Source organism: Macrobrachium rosenbergii, chromosome 56 (genome assembly GCF_040412425.1).
Source record: "Macrobrachium rosenbergii isolate ZJJX-2024 chromosome 56, ASM4041242v1, whole genome shotgun sequence".
NCBI lineage: Eukaryota > Metazoa > Arthropoda > Malacostraca > Decapoda > Palaemonidae > Macrobrachium > Macrobrachium rosenbergii.
This window is the reverse complement of record NC_089796.1, coordinates 26,183,595-26,202,818: the sequence shown is the minus strand read 5'-3', so window position 1 is coordinate 26,202,818 and position 19,224 is coordinate 26,183,595. Positions and strand designations below refer to the sequence as shown.

The 19,224-nt window shown below is 35.8% G+C and overlaps 1 protein-coding gene across 3 annotated transcripts in view; it reads left to right on the top strand.

Moving 5' to 3' along the window:
- The window catches only part of LOC136836061 (SLIT-ROBO Rho GTPase-activating protein 1-like), a 797,683-nt gene that overhangs the window by 245,902 nt on the left and 532,557 nt on the right, over nucleotides 1-19,224 (top strand). The gene's annotated exons all lie outside the window — the stretch shown is intronic.

Sequence of the window (19,224 nt, the reverse complement as noted above, 5' to 3'; positions counted from 1 at the left end):
TCTTGCTGTTGTCTGCTTTCCTAACACCGACATCCAACTGGCTGTCTAGCCACCTACTCTGAACCATTCTCTCTCTCTCTCTCTCTCTCTCTCTCTCTCTCTCTCTCTCTCTCTCTCTCTCTTATTATTGCGTCTGACGTGTCGCAACGTTTAGAGAGAAAGAGGAGAACGTTTAGAGAGAAAGAGGTCCCTAGAATATATATATTTTACAGCTGAGAGAGAAAATTTATATCCTACTGACAGTTTTATATATATATATATTTATATATATATATATATATATATATATATATATATATATATATATATATATATATATATATATATATTAATATATATATATATACATATATATATATACTATATATATATATATATATATATATATATATATATATATATATATATATATTAATAAATATATTTATATATAATATATATATATATTAATAAATATATTTAATCACCCATATTTCGTTCTATATATGGACAAGTGAACATACGTGCACGCACATAGGACAAAAATACTGAAATATACCGCGTTGAAGGTATTATCAAGCTCCGCGAGTTTTTCCTAACTTAAAGTGAGTTTTTTCGTTGAAGTAATGAAGATTTTGGCTGAAGTTTCTTTGGACCACTATTAAATTCTCTCTCTCTCTCTCTCTCTCTCTCTCTCTCTCTCTCTCTCTCTCTCTCTCTCTCTCTCTCTCTCTCTGGAGTTTAAACTGCTGCTATTACCTCGGCCATGGAGGCTAATCTTCTTGTTTGTTTGTTTGATTCTGCGGTGTCTTTGGTCATTATTTTCTGTGGTTTGTTTGTTTGTCTGTTTCTTAGTAAGCCTTTTTTTGCGACAATTTGATAGATGAAAGATCTTGCGACTAGTAAAAGCGATCAGATTTTTGGAAGAGATCAGAATATAACCCAAAGGTGAGAAGGAATCTTTTAGGTGTGAATTGCTCAGCCTTGGCGGAGGTTTGCGGCCTCCGACAGCTCATGTTATGTTGATTCCTTTCCTGTACATTCGTTCATGTGCTCTCTGTATATGTGTCTTGGTGTCTAAATTCTTATGTCCCTTACTAAGAATGATTATATATCTTATGGAAAAATTTTAAGAATTCTTCCACATGCACACACGATGGTATATATATATATATATATATATATATATATATATATATATATATATATATATATATATATATATATATATATATTTAAAAATATAAAAAATCAGTAGACATGCGTGACTTCAGTGTATAAGAATCCACAGGATATATGATATATGTGAAAATATATATGTTTGTATATTTATCGTTACTGTTGTCCTGTGAGATTCAAGCATATATATATATATATATATATATATATATATATATATATATATATATATATATATATATATATATACATATATACATATATATATATATATATATACTGTATGCATGTATATACTGTATTATATATATATATATATATATATATATATATATATATATATATATATATATATATATATATATATATATATATACAGTATATACAGTATATATATATATATATATATATATATATATAATACATGCATACATTATATATATATATATATATATATATATATATATATATATATATATATAATATAAATCCCCACAAGAAAACAGTAACGATAAATACACAAACATATATCTTTTCACATATATCATATATCCTGTGGGATTTGCTTATACGCTTAAGTCACGCATGTCTATTGTGATTTTTGAAGTATATATATATGTATATGTATATACATATACAGTATATATATATATATATATATATATATATATATATATGTATATATATTTTGTGTTAATGTGGTTATTTTAATTCACGTGTTTTTTACGGGGATGCACCAAGAAAAAAAGCATTGCGTAGTTTATGTTGTGTAGCAAAAGCTGCACGTTGCCAAATAACCATTCCTATTTTGTAAATACGTATTTGTGCGCGTTTAGGTTAAAAAAAATTAGTTGGGAATATGTCAACATTCCCCAGTAATATCAGGAATCTTATGATATATGTGAAAAGATATGTTTGTATATTTATCGTTACTATTTCATATTTTCATATTATTTTATAGGCGTTTGCATTCAAAGACGTTGGTGTATGTCCACATCCATGAAAGTAAATTACTACGGACTTCATGCTGTGAATTAAAAGCTGTACGCCTGCGATGTCGCGCCTTGCCTATCAAGATGACGCTCCTTCACAAGTACAGAGTAGGGGAAGAGGGTGGGGTTGGATGGGTGGGATTCCTCTCGGGTGGTGGGAGGGGGGTGTTGTCAAAGGGTTATTCAAGGCCTGAAAAGGCGCACGCAACGGTCTTTGAACAATTGGTTTGCAGGAGTATTTTCATCCATTGCGAAATCATATTCGGGCGCAGTATTCTTAACGCGTGAAATAGGCGTTGGGGGAGAGCTGGGGGTTTTCGATCTCTCTCTCTCTCTCTCTCTCTCTCTCTCTCTCTCAGAAAAAGGAATTTCCGAAGAGACCTTATATTTGGTTATTAGCTTTTTCTCTTCTCTGTCTACCTTTTGGATACGATCATTCTAATGGAATCGTAGATTTGCTTCTCTCTCTCTCCGATTTTTATCTTTTTACAGCTAAACTTAAGAGTCAGCGATAAAGTGTTCCTTTACTACGGAATGTTTTGAGAGAGAGAGAGAGAGGATTGTAGTCGGGATGACGGAGAGAGTACTAAATGGACTCAATTCAAGAGAATAACCTTCATCAGTAACGCTGTAAAGAATACCTAACATTCTTCCTCTCAGGAATATATTTAAATGCCTGTGCTTTGTTTGATGTATCTTTATTAAGATGTATGTATGTATGTATATATATATATATATATATATATATATATATATATATATATATATATATATATACAATATATATATATATATACATACATGTATTTGTGTGTATAAAATATATATATATATATATATATATATATATATATATATATATATATATATATATATATATATATACATATATATATGGCTTCTCGACTTAGAGAGGTTGTCTTCAGAACATTAGGACTTCCGAGTCTTAGCAAGTAGTTTGGGACTACTTATCACCCTTGTTGCAACACTACGGTGGTGAACTACCAGATATATACCCATCTTACTGCGTTGTGAACTGACATACAGTCTTTTCAGCTGAGCGTGGCCAAGGTCCATATATCCTTGTATCAAACTTGAGCGTACCTACCTCCTTCTGCCTCCCCAGATATCGAACCCGGGTTAATTTGCTTGCGAAGCGAGCTTGTGACATGGACGAGCTCGAATTGGCCGAGTTTAAATAATGAGATTAATACACGACTTTTGAACGCTTTCTGGTCTGAACTTGGCAAACTTTTATGTGTGTGTGTGTGTGTGTAAGAGAGAGAGAGGTGGGGGGGAAGAGCGTTCCTTTTGCTTGTTTGAGACAGGGTATCTTGATTCATTTCTTTCCGGTGTATGTGTTTTATTTTCATTTTCTGTTTCTGCTTTTTCTTGCGTACACACGTTACTTCGTAATGTATAAGCGTTTTCTCTGCGTCTGTGACCATGAAAATAACTGTTGCCAGTTTTTCAAATTTGGCAGTTTGATTAAATTTCAGTTTTAAGTGCTTATTCTTTCGTAATGTTGCTTTGTGCGGATTTTCTTACTTTTTACCATGATGTTTTTCGTGAACTTTGAATATAATGACCTCCTTCGATAACTATTGCATATCACAGTATGTCAGTGTTTAACAGATTTCAAAATTAAACTTTATCATCCGTGTAACGTAATTATCTTCGCGAGGCATAATACAGGTTCCCAAACATATGGCATTCGCTCGCGGTAAAAACTTCGGTAAAGCTGACTAACCACACTGACTGACGTCTTGGGTAGCCCCGAGAACCACCTCCACAAAACTACTTTTCCAGGCTGATGACCTGTTATCGTCTGTGAACGCATCTCCCTACTTGTTTCCTCCTGAGCGCAGCCTTCCCTCACTACCTCCATTTAGTTTCAGGGTTGGGGGCGAATTGTGACCACAGATTGGCAGGCTCAAACTGGCTTCAGAACCACACAAAACGCAGTGTGCATCGGTCTGCACTACTGAGAGGTCACGCTGGGCTTTCTCTCCGCTAGCTTGTGTGTTTGTGTTAGTATTTTGTTGCATATTATTTGGAATGCACCTTTTGGGGCAGACAATTTTGAAAAGGGGAGTAATGACATTCTGACACGGTGAAAGGGTGCATGGGGCAAAAAAGGTTGAGAACCACTGATTTAGAACGCTCGTCGCTTTTTTTCTGCGAAGTTACCCACTATCTGTCTTGTGAACGCGCCCGTCCTCCTGTTCTCTTGAGTATAGTTCTCCCTTTTCCATTCTCTTGAACGCACCTCTCTCTGCCTCCTCCATGTGACTATCCCATTTTACTTCTTGTGAACGCATCTACGTATTTCCAAGTGAACGAATCCTTCCTCATACTCCCTTCTAGTGAACGCACCCACTTCTCCAACTCCATTTTAAACGCAGCCATTTCTTTTCTTCATGTGAACTGGTCTCTTTTTATCTTATGAACACATACCCTCCTTTGCCGTACTTATGAACGTAGCCCACCCTCATTTCTCCCCTCTTTCCTACTTCTCTCCACAAATATGGAATGGTTAGGGACGGGCGAAGGAGGAAACCAGGATTATTTTTCCCAAATAAAAATTCTTTTTTGGAAAAGCCAAACCGGACCAGAGAGAGAAAGAGAGAGAGAGAGATTTTTAGTTTGTGTGAGGAAAGAGACAGTGAGTGAAGAGAGAGAGAGAGAGAGAGAGAGAGAGAGAGAGAGAGAGAGAGATTGTTAGTTTGTGTGAGGAAAGAGACAGTGCGTGTTTGAGAGAGAGAGAGAGAGAGAGAGAGAGAGAGAGAGAGAGAGAGAGAGAGAGAGAGAATTCAGTTAGGAGAGTGAAAGAGTAGGAGTCAATTTTGATGAGTGAAGACAGACAGACAGACAGACCGAGAAATGGTGTAATTGAGAAAGTGATCAGAGCTTCGTGTGGAAGTGACAATCGAAAACCCTAATGATGGAATTGGTCATTGCTCTCAAGAGCTTCTAGGCTGTATACCGCCTCCACCTTCTGGTTCAGGATGTACCTGTCAGGCTTCCCAGTCCCACAATTTCTGTGAGTGGAGATCTCAAATGCAAGGGTCAACCGGTTGTGGAATTCCCTGAAGTCTTCCGTGTCTCCCGAATCTACTGTATAAACTAGCTCTTTTCGATCGTCGATCGATCGATAGAGAGAGAGAGAGAGAGAGAGAGAGAGAGAGAGAGAGAGGGAGAGAGAGAGAGGAAGGAATGATTAAATGTGTGGATAGATAAATGTAGAGGGAGAGGTGAAGACAAGATACAAGGGGAAAATTAAGTGAGAGAGAGAGAGAGAGAGAGAGAGAGAGAGAGAGAGAGAGAGAGAGAGAGAGAGGGTGCCAGGGGAAGGAAGATATCCTGTGTGGAATTTAACGGAAGGAAAATAGTTGCGGGTTCAGGGAAATTAGTCAGAAATGAGGAAGGAGGAGGAAATTGATCTCTCTGGAGGAAGGGATGCAGGGAATTCATTATCCAAGGAGAGAGAGAGAGAGAGAGAGAGAGAGAGAGAGAGAGAGAGAGAGAGAGAGAGAGAGAGAGAGAGAGAGAGAACCATGAAGGTAACAAGTTTAAAATGAAGATGAAGAGGGTAATAGACATGCAGAGAAAGGGTATTTGTGGAGAAAATATATGGAGTGAAGAACACAACAAACAAGTAAAAAATGCACCGAAGTTTCTTCGGCGCATTGAGTTCTCTGTATAGTGTATAATGCTGTATGATCCGTGGGCCGTGAAGCTTTCAGCCACTGCCCGGTGGTGGCTGGTCCTATAGCGTTGCCAGACGCACGATTATGGCTAACTTTACATTAATAAAATAAAACCTAGAGGGCTGCTGGTAGCCCTGGATAGCCTCAGGCCCCAGCCTAGTTTTTAAGATCTGAGGGCGGACAGTCAAAGCCGTCACAATAGTTTTCTTTTACAGAAAACTGAAAATAGAAGGATCTGATCAAATTCACCTACATATAAGAACTCAGATTAGAAGAGAAAGAGAAAGAGAAAGAGGGGGAGGGGGAGGAAAAAAGGTAGGGAAAGAAGCTCCGGGAAAGAATGCATTTAGAAGGTAAATTAGAAACGAAAATTGAAGAAACAGTTATCAGAATAAATGGAGATTAGGGGGGAGAGAGAGAGAGAGAGAAAGAGAGCTAGAGAGATATTGCCCCTGAAGAGAAATGAAACAAAATTGAAAATGGATGACGGTGGGGATTGATTTAACAAGTAATCGATTGAACCTAAATTGTATTTATAGAGGGAATGAAAGGGTAAGGGCCGATGAACTCATTTCCTGTAAATACTTGCTATTGCTTTCACTGATAGCTTCCGGGTGTTATTACGACCCCTTCTGGTTATACCAGAATGTCAAGATTCGTTGCAAGTTTCATCAACGCTGTCTTTATTTTTTGTATTGCAGAATTGTTATTAACCATGTGCTCATCACCCCAGTTTTGCTTATTTTATTATTATTATTATTATTATTATTATTATTATTATTATTATTATTATTATTATTATTATTATTATTGATGTTCGTAATGAGTATAGATTCATATGGAAGATTCATCAGAAGCAATTTTCACGACAACAGATACGGATTTCATCACCTTGTTATGAAATTAAATTCACTTTTTCTTTTCCATTGAATGTTACAACAGGTATTGTGATGCTGGTGTTGTACCACGGGCACACATTCAGGCATCTTAGAATTTAGGCTTTTTGCAGCCGAACGTAGCACCATTGTGCCAGTATTGATGTCAAGGCAGTTACCCAGAATTTGAACCAGTTATCCAGTATTGGTAGCGAAGTCGTTAGCCAAACTTTGCACCAGATATCCAATACTGTGGACGGCAAAGTCGCTAATCAATCTTCACGCCAAAATGCCAGTACTGTATTGGTCCCAAAGTCTTTGCGTCAAACAGTCTATGCCATTGGCAAAGTCGCCACAATCTTTGCAATAAATAGTCAATACTGGTGGCAGAGACATTAGTCATACTTTGCATCGAGTGGTCAGTATGGTTGCAAGGTCGCTTCTTGAATTTTATGTTAGTTGACCCTTCATTATAGGAAAGTCGCTTGTCAAAATGTACACCAGCAGTCTTCGTCATCAGCCAATCTTTGCACATATTAGCCAGTTAAAGTGGCAAGGATATACATGTTTGCATAGTCTCACGAACACGAACATTAGCACCTTATGTTTTGGTGTCAGAATTGACAGCATGGTACCAAGTTAGAGGGCAATATGGAGGAAAACGTTGCCGTATGACGCAACCTTTGGAAATTACCGAATTGGTGTCAGTTCCTGTTGTCGTAGTATTTATTGACTGAATGGAGCCCCAGACTATCTTTCATAGGGGGAATGGTATCATTTTATAGTGCATAATAAAAACTGATAAATTGACGTGGTCTACCCATCTCTCGACATTCTTAACGGATGATAGTTGTGAATGAAGAAGCGTGCAAATGATACGAAGGGGCTATGGACGTGACACGTGCAACCTCACCCATTTGTAAATAGATTGCGTATGAACACTGTAGAGGGTTTCCTACTCCAATGACAATCACGTCGCATGGTAAAATTAACGATCAGAAGGTAAGAGGCAAGTATTAATAAAATATAATGAAGACCTTAATCGTGAGAAATATCCCGCCACCTTCGTCTAGCCCAGGCCGTCATAATGGCACGATCAACATTGCCGTTGCCGAAGACAGGCGAAGTTTTAATGAAAAAAGGCTGAGACGTTGCACTGCCTTACGTATTCAGAAATCTGGAAAGTTCCCCAATAAATTTCAGCCGTGATCGTAAACGCCGAGTTAATGGGATCCCCGATTGCTGGAAAAACGTCTTTTTGAAAAGAAACAAGTCATATTTTTAAGTAAAAATTATGCGCCTTTTGCGTAAATGTTGTACGTACCTGTCCGCACGATATCATAACTTGAGGAATGATAGAAAGGCCCGCCTGTCTTTTGTACGTATCAGTACTTTTATCAGATATACATGTATTTGTGGTAGCTATAATGTTCAAATCTTCGATTCCATTTTCATTGGAAATTGGGGTTCCTTCATTTGTACTTAATTGCTAATTCAAGGCTCTTTGGTCATATAACATATATATATGTGTGTGTGTATGTATATATATATTATATATATGTGTGTATATATATTATATATAAATATGTATATGTATGTATATATATGTGTGTGTGTGTTTGTACCCATTAGCGAAAATAGCAGACAGAAATAAAGTACCAAGTACTATTCACGATTATTCACTCATTTACGGGGTACAAATGAGGCACAGTTTAGAAAAATCAGTCAAAAATTAAATGCAAGGAAAACAATCAACATTGATAAAGGTAATGTGCTTACCATAAATTCACATGCAATTTTGGTGAGTCAGTATATATATTATATATATATATATATATATATATATATATATATATATATATATATATATATATATATATATATATATATATATATATATATATATATATATATATATATGTGTGTGTGTGTGTGTGTGTGTGGGCGTGTTATTATGTTTTTGTAATTTTTTAAGTATTTTTAAAATTTAATAACTTCTCTCTGTTTCAGGTAAGTTGAAAGCTGCCATTGTTATGAAAAGCCTCCTACATGGTAAGTTAAGACAGTCGGCTGTTTTCTTTCTTTCTTCTGTGATTTTGCAATTGTGTTTGTATGTGTGTGTGTGTGCACACAGACATATATACGTATGTACATAAATACATATGCACATATATATATATGTGTGTGTGTATGTGAATGTGAAGTGTGTATGTCATGTTTTACTGAATGGCATACAGTACATGTTTGTGTATGACCACGCATCGATTTATTCATTTACATGATGATATACGTAATATTTATATATGCATAATCACCTTCATTTTACTGATATGAAGGTGTGATTGGAGCTTTAGAAATGACTTTCGGTAAATTCATTTACTATTTACTAATGCTTTATTGGTACTATTATAATTCTCACAGTTTCTTTTAAAGGCATGGCTGAGTAAGGACAATGATTTGACCCTTTTGCTTGCCTTTCCAGGATTGATGGATTGATTTGCTTAATAATTTTGCATCGCAACGGCAGTGGTCATCGACTCCCAAAATATTTTATAGGTTTTAAATAATTTGTAAACAAAAAGTAAAATCTTGAAGATTGGGCTCCTGTAGGTGGACTAAATGACTGTTATCAATGGTGGTAAGGGCTTTTAGAAGATGATGTGCATTAGGAGAGTTTTAGACGTGGATAGTGCAAATGGAAAATTTTATTCGGCGACTAGGGACCTTCGACTTGAGAATGGAGCTAAAAAAGTAACTAGTGTAAATAACTGAGCTCAAATATTGCAAAGGGCTGAAGTGTGGCGTGTGGGATGCTAAAAATCAAAATGATGTCTATTGTAGGTTGTACAAGGCTTGGTGGTAAGGTAGGTATCATTAAAGAACGTTAGATATCAGAATGGAGTTGAATTTATGAGGTGCTAAGTGGTAGAGAAACAGACTGATTATAGAAAGTGTATGGTATGGTAGTTGGTGCAAGGCTCGTGTAACATAATGCTAAAATAGATGATGTTAAGAGATACGTTAATGCTGATAAGGAGTGCTAGATTATATTGGTAATCAAAATGGTGCTAAATGCGAGAGAGATGCTAAGTTTTCCATAGAAAATGATGTAGGCAAGCAGGAAATGGGGTTAGATGTATGACGTACTCATTGGTATATAAAAAAAAGAAGAATGGTGCTAGATGTATGACGTGCTCATTGGTATATAAAAAAGCAGAATGGTGCTAGATGTATGACGTTCTCTTTGGTATATTTAAAAAAAGAAGAAGAATGGTGCTAGATGTATGAAGTGCTCATTGGTATATTTAAAAAAAACAAGAAGAATGCTGCTAGATGTATGACGTGCTCATTGGTATATTTAAAAAAAGAACAATGGTGCTAGATGTATGACGTGGTCATTGGTATATTTAAAAAAAAAAAGAAAGTTGCTAAATGTATGACGTGCTCATTGGTATATATAAAAAAAGAAGAAGAATGGTGCTAGATGTATGCCGTTCTCTTTGGTGGTATTTAAAAAAAAAAGAAGAATGGTGCTAGATGTATGACGTGCTCATTGGTATATTTAAAAAAAAAAGAAGAATGCTGCTAGATGTATGACGTGCTCATTGGTATATTAAAAAAGAAGAAGAATGGTGCTAGATGTATGACGTGCTCATTGGTATATTTAAAAAAAAAGAAAGTTGCTAGATGTATGATGTACTCATTGGTATATTTAAAAAAAGAAGAATGGTGCTAGATGTATGACGTGCTCATTGGTATATTTAAAAAAAACAAGAAGAATGCTGCTAGATGTATGACTTGCTCATTGGTATTTAAAAAAAAAGAAGAAGATTGGTGCTAGATGTATGACGTGCTCATTGGTGGTGCTATTTAAAAAAAAAGAAGGATGGTGCTGATTGTATATTTAAAAAAAAACAGAATGTGATGTCATTGGTATATTTAAAAGAAGAAGAAGAAATATTTAAAAAAAAAAAAGAAGAAATGGTGCTAGATGTATGACATGCTCATTGGTATATTTAAAAAAAAAAGAAGAATGTTGCTAGATGTATGACGTACTCATTGCTATATTTAAAAAAAAAGGAGAATGGTGCTAGATGTATGACGTGGTCATTGGTATATTTAAAAAGAAGAAGAATGGTGCTAGATGTATGACGTGCTCATTGGTATATTTAAAAAAAAAACAAGAAGAATGCTGCTAGATGTATGACGTGCTCATTGGTATATTTAAAAAAACAAGAATGCTAGATGTATGACGTACTCATTGGTATATTTAAAAAAAGAAGAAGAATGGTGCTAGATGTATATTTAAAAAAAAAAAGACGTTGCTAGATGTATGACGTGCTCATTGGTATATTTAAAAACAAGAAGAATGGTGCTAGAAGTATGACGTGGTCATTGGGATATTTAAAAAAAGAAGAAGAATGGTGCTAGATGTATGACGTGCTCATTGGTATATTTAAAAAAAAAGAAGAATGGTGCTAGATGCACAAGACGTGCCGTACTCATTGGTATATTTTAAAAAAAGAAGAAGAATGGTTGGTATATTAAAAAAAGAATGGTATGACGCATGACGTGCCTATTGGGATATTTAAAAAAAAGAAGAATGGTGCTAGATGTATGACGTGCTCATTGGTATATTTAAAAAAAAAAGAAGAATGGTGCTAGAAGTATGACGTGGTCATTGGGATATTTAAAAAAAGAAGAAGAATGGTGCTAGATGTATAACGTGCTCATTGGTATATTAAAAAAAAAGAATGGTGCTAGATGCACGACGTGCTCATTGGTATATTAAAAAAAAAGAATGTTGCTAGATGTATGATGCTAGATGTATGACCATTGGTATATTTAAAAAAAAAAAGAAGAATGGTGCTAGATGTTTAAAAAGAAGAATGGTGCTAGATGTGCTCATTGGTATATTTAAAAAAAAATAATGGTGCTAGATGTTTGACGTGCTCACTGGTATATTTAAAAAAAGAAGAAAGTTGCTAGATGATGTATGACGTGGTCATTGGTATATTTAAAAAAGAAGAATGGTGCTAGATGTATGACGTGCTCACTGGTATATTTAAAAAAAGAAGAAAGTTGTTAGATATATGAAAAAAAGTGGTCACTGGTATATTTAAAAAAAGAAGAATGGTGCTAGATGTATGACGTGCTCATTGGTATATTTGAAAAAGAGAAGAATGGTGCTAGATGTATGACGTGCTCACTGGTTTATTTAAAAAGAAGAAGAATGGTGCTAGATGTATGACGTGCTCACTGGTATATTTAAAAAAAGAAGAAAGTTGTTAGATATATGACGTGCTCACTGGTATATTTAAAAAAGAAGAATGGTGCTAGATGTATGACGTGCTCACTGGTATATTTAAAAAAAGAAGAATGGTGCTAGATGTATGACGTGCTCACTCGTTTATTTAAAAAAAAGAAGAATGGTGCTAGATGTATGACGTGCTCACTGGTATATTTAAAAAAAGAAGAATGGTGCTAGATGTATGACGTGCTCACTGGTATATTTAAAAAAAAAGAATGGTGCTAGATGTATGACGTGCTCACTGGTATATTTAAAAAAAAGAAGAAAGTTGCTAGATGTATGACGTGCTCATTGGTATATTTAAAAAAAGAAGAATGGTGCTAGATGTATGACGTGCTCACTGGTATATTTAAAAAAAAGAAGAAAGTTGCTAGATGTATGACGTACTCATTGGTATATTTAAAAAGAAAAGAAGAAAGTTGGTAGATGTATGACGTACTAATTGATATATTTGAAAAAAAAAGAAGAATGGTGCTAGATGTATGACGTGCTCACTGGTATATTTAAAAAAAAAGAAGAAAGTTGCTAGATGTATGACGTGCTCATTGGTATATTTAAAAAAAGAAGAATGGTGCTAGATGTATGACGTGCTCACTGGTATATTTAAAAAAAGAAGAAAGTTGCTAGATGTATGACGTGCTCACTGGTATATTTAAAAAAAGAAGAAAGTTGCTAGATGTATGACGTACTCATTGGTATATTTAAAAAGAAAAGAAGAAAGTTGGTAGATGTATGACGTACTAATTGATATATTTAAAAAAAAAAGAAGAATGGTGCTTGATGTATGACGTGCTCATTGGTATATTTAAAAAAAAAAAAGAAGAATGGTGTTAGATGTACGACGTGCTCATTGGTATATTTTAAAAATAAAGAAGAATGGTGTTAGATGTACGACGTGCTCATTGGTATATTTAAAAAAAAAAAAGAAGAATGGTGTTAGATGTACGACATGCTCATTGGTATATTAAAAAAATCAAGGAGAACAGTGTCGAGGCTGTGTGGCGCTCGTTGGTATATAAAAGAAGAAGAATAGTGCCATGTTCGAGGCACTAAATGATTCAATGGGATCGAAAAATGGCGCTAAACTGAGGCTGCCTGGTGTCGTGGGTTTAAAGTAGGTCTGGACCTTCGACGAACGGGGCACCAACACCTCAGCGCCACTTTAAAACGTTACCGACGCCACCACACCTACTGTACGCTCTGGGCTTCATTTTCTCTTTTTATCCTCCTTTCCTGTCTTCTCTTCCTCCTCTCTTCTCCTCTGCTCCTTCCTCCCCCTACCTTCTGTTGCATGCACGGTATTCTGCTAATCACGTGATATCTCCGTATACCGCAGCAACACACACGCACGCGCACACATATGTGTATATTCATATGTATATATATGTATATATATACATATATATACATATACGTATAAATATACATACACACATTATTTTGGTCCCTGTGGTTTGGTGGTTATCAACCTTGCGTCAACAGAGGTGATAGGTCACAGCCACAGTGGAGAAGGGCACGGGACTGGCAACCTCATCCCATAAACTCTTATGAGAACCATAAGATTGACCCTCAGTTCTGTCTCCCCTGAAAAAGAGGGAAAGAAAAAATGTATATAATGTATAATATGAATGTCTTTTCCTGTAATACCACAGTGTAACATGAATATAAGAAGGCCCATAAAACACTATTTAAACCTGCATTCCATCTTGATGCCACACCCATATATGCTTTGTATATATACCCTTGTAACATTTCATCTGTCCATATTCTACCAGTGAACAGGGGCACAGAAGCAAGTGCCCGAAATATATGGTTGCAACGTTTAAATAGTGTTTTATGGGCCTTCTTATATTCATGTATAATATATATACATATGTGTGTGTATGACGCTCGCGCGCATTTACAGACTCGTCTGTCAAGGTATTCCCATCGTGAGAAATGGAAAAGAAACAGTCGACGATGTACTTTCATTCTACTAACTTTTGAATTCATTTCGTACTTCCTTTTTCCCCCGATTCTTAACGTTCTCCAGCCTTCTCCCCTCTCTTCCTTGTTCCTATGGGGCCTGGGCTAAATGAAGACGTTAGATTACCTCTTCCAGTCAGCCTTAGATAAAGGAAAAGGTTATAATCCGTCCGTCAGGTGATTAGGAACCTTAGGAAAGTCATAAGACTTCGAATATTCGGAATTGAAATTTTATGCGACGGTCCAGTGATTTCAATCCTTTTGACATAATGAGTTTGACTGTGCGCTCTCTCTCTCTCTCTCTCTCTCTCTCTCTTTTGAAGTAGAGGGAAATTTCATTTTGTGTAATTATTATTTTGAGACGTCTTAGGGAACGTTGTAGAAATGCAATTTCCAAATTAAATTTTTCAATAATTATTATATTAAAATTTTGCCATGTAAAGCCCTAACGAATGATCCCGTTTATACAGTTCTCTCTCTCTCTCTCTCTCTCTCTCTCTCTCTCTCTCTCTCTCTCTCTCTCTCTCTCTCTCTCTCCCCCTGGAGATTTATTTTTTCACATTATGTAGCATTCTTCATATCACCCATCTTTCCTCCTCCCCGTCCCTCTTTGTCTCACTGTCTCCCGCTTTCAATATGTGCATGTATCTCTCTCTCTCTCTCTCTCTCTCTCTCTCTCTCTCTCTCTCTCTCTCTCTCTCTCTCCAGGAATCCTTGAGGCATCATTAACGAAGATTTTGGAAGCGTTTTCAGAACTTTCCTTTAGAGAAACGTTTATGACTTTATTAAAAGCCGGGTTTCCGCCATTTTTACTTCTTCGGGTCTGCGTAATTAAGTGGAACATGTCCCCCACCCCCATCCCTCCCACCCCAGCCTCACCCACCCCTTCCCCCAATACACACACCCCCTGGGCCTTGTTGGGGGAGAACTGGAAGAGAAAGAGAGCGGGGAATAAATGAGAATCAGAATCGGGTTTGACTGGGTGTTTGTAAAGGAGATGGAGAGAAAGAGGAGGCCAATAAAGAAGAATAAATGGCGGGTAGGGGGGTCAACTATGAGAAAATGGTTAATTGCGATGGTTGTCTTAAGGAAAGAAAAAGAAAGATTTTCTTTCTGAGAGGTAGAGAAATTTAAAGAGAGAGAGGAAAAGGGAAGAACGGATAATTCATATATACATACATGCATACATACATACATACATACATATATATATATACAGTATATGTATATGTATATATATATATATATATATATATATATATATATATATATATATATATATATATATATATATATATATATATATATACAGTATATATCTCAGAGAGAGAGAGAGAATGGTTGATTGATTATTGGTCCTAGACCGAGAGAGATAGAGAGGAGAAGGGTGGGAGAGTAGGTGGATCGTCTGATAGAAAGTTACGAAGAGAGAACGAAAACGAGAGAGAGAGAGAGAGAGAGAGAGAGAGAGAGAGAGAGAGAGAGAGAGAGAGAGAGAGAGAGAGAGAGAGAGAGAGAGAGAGAGAGAGAGAGAGCAGACGCAAAGATAAATACAGAGATAATTGGCAAAATTCTTGGAAATGAAGTACCTCCTTGTTTGCAGTAAGATTTTTTTGTTTTAGGTAAATTTGTTCGAAGACTTCTTTTGAATTTTAGTTGTTGATTTAGATAGTTTTAGGCTCTACGCAACCGGTTGAAATCGCTCTCTCTCTCTCTCTCTCTCTCTCTCTCTCTCTCTCTCTCTCTCTCTCTCTATATATATATATATATATATATATATATATATATATATATATATATATATATATATATATATATATATATATATATATATATATATTATAAAATTTTATTTTATTTTCTTATTGGTCACCCATCCACGTACTTATCAACAGACCCAGCGTTGCTTAACTATTGGTGAACGAACGACCACTGATCTATATAACGAACTTACTACTGTTTGAGTTTCTCTCTCTCTCTCTCTCTCTCTCTCTCTCTCTCTCTCTCTCTCTCCAGTGTTGTTATTATTATATTAAAGTTAAAATATAATGAATCATACATTATAATTTTCAGAATCATTCTTAATAGTAATAATAATAACAATAATAATGCTAAGAAATTCACAATCTCTTGTGTAAAACTTACGTTTTTTCTCCTCCCCACGGCAGCCAGGAAATAAAATACGACAATTATATAGTAAAACTGTATTAATATGTAAAAAGACGAAAACAGAACAAAGACTTTCCGAACACCTGAAATTCAGCACCGATCATGACCTCCCTATAAATGTTTGTTTACATAACACAGTTTACCATATAGAGGATGACCAACGAGCTAATTGACGGTGGATTTTATTACTAAGAAATTCAAATCTCGTTTAAAACTGTTTTTGAAATAAAAATCATTAATAGTAATAATCATTAATATGTATTATTAAGACTTATTATTATTATTATTATTATTATTATAATAAATTATTATTATTATTATTATTATTAATATTATTATTATTATTGTGTCATTAAAATCTACAGTTGTTTAATAAACTGTGTTACTATGTAAATAAACACTAATGAACATTATTATTATTATTATTATTGTGTCATTAAAATCTACAATTATATAATAAACTGTGTTGCTATGTAAACAAACACTAATGAACTATTATTATTATTATTATTATTATTATTATTATTATTATTATTATTATTCTTACACGCGCGCCAGAGAACCATCCATTATCGAGGAACTGAACTTGGCCCATTCATGTTGGCACTGCAGTCTCGTTGCGCGGGATCAACAGGTGTGCGCAATGCACCTCTGAACGAGGAGGACTTACCCATTTTACTCGTGGGTACGACGAACACACATGCTCGCACGTATCTGAGCGCGTGTGTGAAGTATTTGCGTGTACTTACACGCATTGTACTAGGTTAAAATTTACATGCGTTCCTGTGCACGAGTATATCCTTTTGTATTTTCAAAACATGGATTTTGTGTACGTCCGTGCACGAATATTTTATATATATATATATATATATATTTTATATATATATATATATATGTATATGTATTTTATATGTATGTGTATATATGTATATAATATATATATATATATATATATATATATATATATATATATATATATATATATATATATATATATATATGACGACACTTACAATGAGGCCTTTAAAGTCGCAGAATTATCATATGCGTTTTTATGCTTATAAATTCTGAGAGGTATATACACTCCAGGTAATTTTCATGTGTATAATTATTATTTGTTAGTATATTCAGGCACTAAGAGATTGGGGTTTTCAGTATGCATATATAGCATAGAAATCTTTTCATTTGGCGACTCTTCTCTTTATTGAGAGGTTTTATCTCCTCGTTTAAGGTGCGTTTTGGCCATATTTTCTTGCCTTCTTTTTGGTTTTCCAAATATTATTTAGGAGCCTGATGGCGCGCCCTACGCTGCGTGGAGCCGGGGGGTAGATGTGAGATGTTTCCCTTACCCTCCTGATCCCCTACCTACCTCGCCCTACCCGGGGCGGACAAACAGGTTTGCAGGATGAGGGTGGATGTTTCATGTCTCCCCTACCCTCCCGATATCCTACCTACCTCGCCTACCCTGGGCGGACAAACAGGTTTGCAGGAGGAGGGTGGATTTGTCGTGTCTCCCCTACCCTCCCGATCCCCTACCTACCATGCCCCACCCAGGGCGGACAAACAGGTTTGCAGGAGGAGGGTGGATTTGTCATGTCTCCCCCACCCTCCCGATCCCCTACCTACCCTGGTCCCACCTGGGCCGTGGACAAACAAGATCCATTCGGATTTTATTATTATAGAAGATTTGTAATTTGATATCCTTCCATATTATTTAATCAATTCTTTCTCTTTTGCTTTTGATGGGGATTCTATAGAGTTATATGAAATGACCTTGCGTAAGTTTTCTGCACCAGAAGTTCATCCTCGATTCTGCAGTTAGAGATAAAATGTGGCAGTGACTGTTGTTTCACATTTTTTATATGCATTCATCTTTGTTAGATGTTGAAAAAAAAAAAAATAATTAACGTTCACATAGCCCCAGAAATGACTGTAGTGTAAGAGAGGGTCGATACGTACTATCGTGATTCTTTGCCTTAGTTAACTTCACTTTGCTTACTAACATGGAAGCCAGTGATGAAAGCTGTGGTCCCATATTGGAAGACGGCAATTCTCAACACGGCGTTCATTACCTGTTGATTGTCGTTATGAAACGAAGTGACTAATCAATAATGTTTACATACACGTTGCGACGTACATTGTAGAGGTAATAATAATAACAATAATAATAATAATGGCGATGATGATAATAATATTTAAAAGAAGGAAATTGCTTGCTTTAAATCAAACTGGCTTCAAGTGACATCATCATCATCATAACAATAAAAGGTATTGACATCGTGGTCAAGCGTGTCTGGAACGTGTTCCGAACATGTTTCGCCTCGTTGAGAATGTGTATGTAAGGGCTGCTGCATCGATCGGAGGCCATTTAGCCCGACTGCGAAAATATCCGTGTGAAGGGAATATTGGCCAAATGCCTCGGCGAGATATATCGGTTAAATGGTTCTCATGACTAAGAAATGGGCGACCGAGTGCCGGCAATACTTTTGCCCAAGCCCCAGAGAGAGAGAGAGAGAGAGAGAGAGAGAGAGAGAGAGAGAGAATTAGATTATCTAAGAGGATATAAAAGACTTAGAATTAGTAGATCATCTAAGAGAATAGAGAAGACTAAAAATGTTACTTAAAACAGAGAGAGAGGGAGAGAGGTCTCCTGGAAATTATGGTGGATATCTTGCTCACACTGAGAGAGAGAGAGAGAGAGAGAGAGAGAGAGAGAGAGAGAGAGAGGTCACATGGAAATCATAGTGGGTATCTTGCGCACATTCAGAGAGAGAGAGAGAAAGAGAGGGAGAGAACTGACTTTCGAGTACACCCCTAAGATGATAAAGGTGAGAAAACAAGGTCCCTTGAAAAGAAAGTGTCTCAAGGAAAGAAAAACAGAAATATATCTTCCACATATACTCAGAACGTGTCATGGAAAACGGAAAAAATATATCTGAGAGAGAGAATCAGAGAAATTAGAGAGAGGTAACCTGCTTTGTACTCATACACAAGAGAGATGTTCCATTCCAGAGAGAGAGAGAGAGAGAGAAACAGAAAGATAT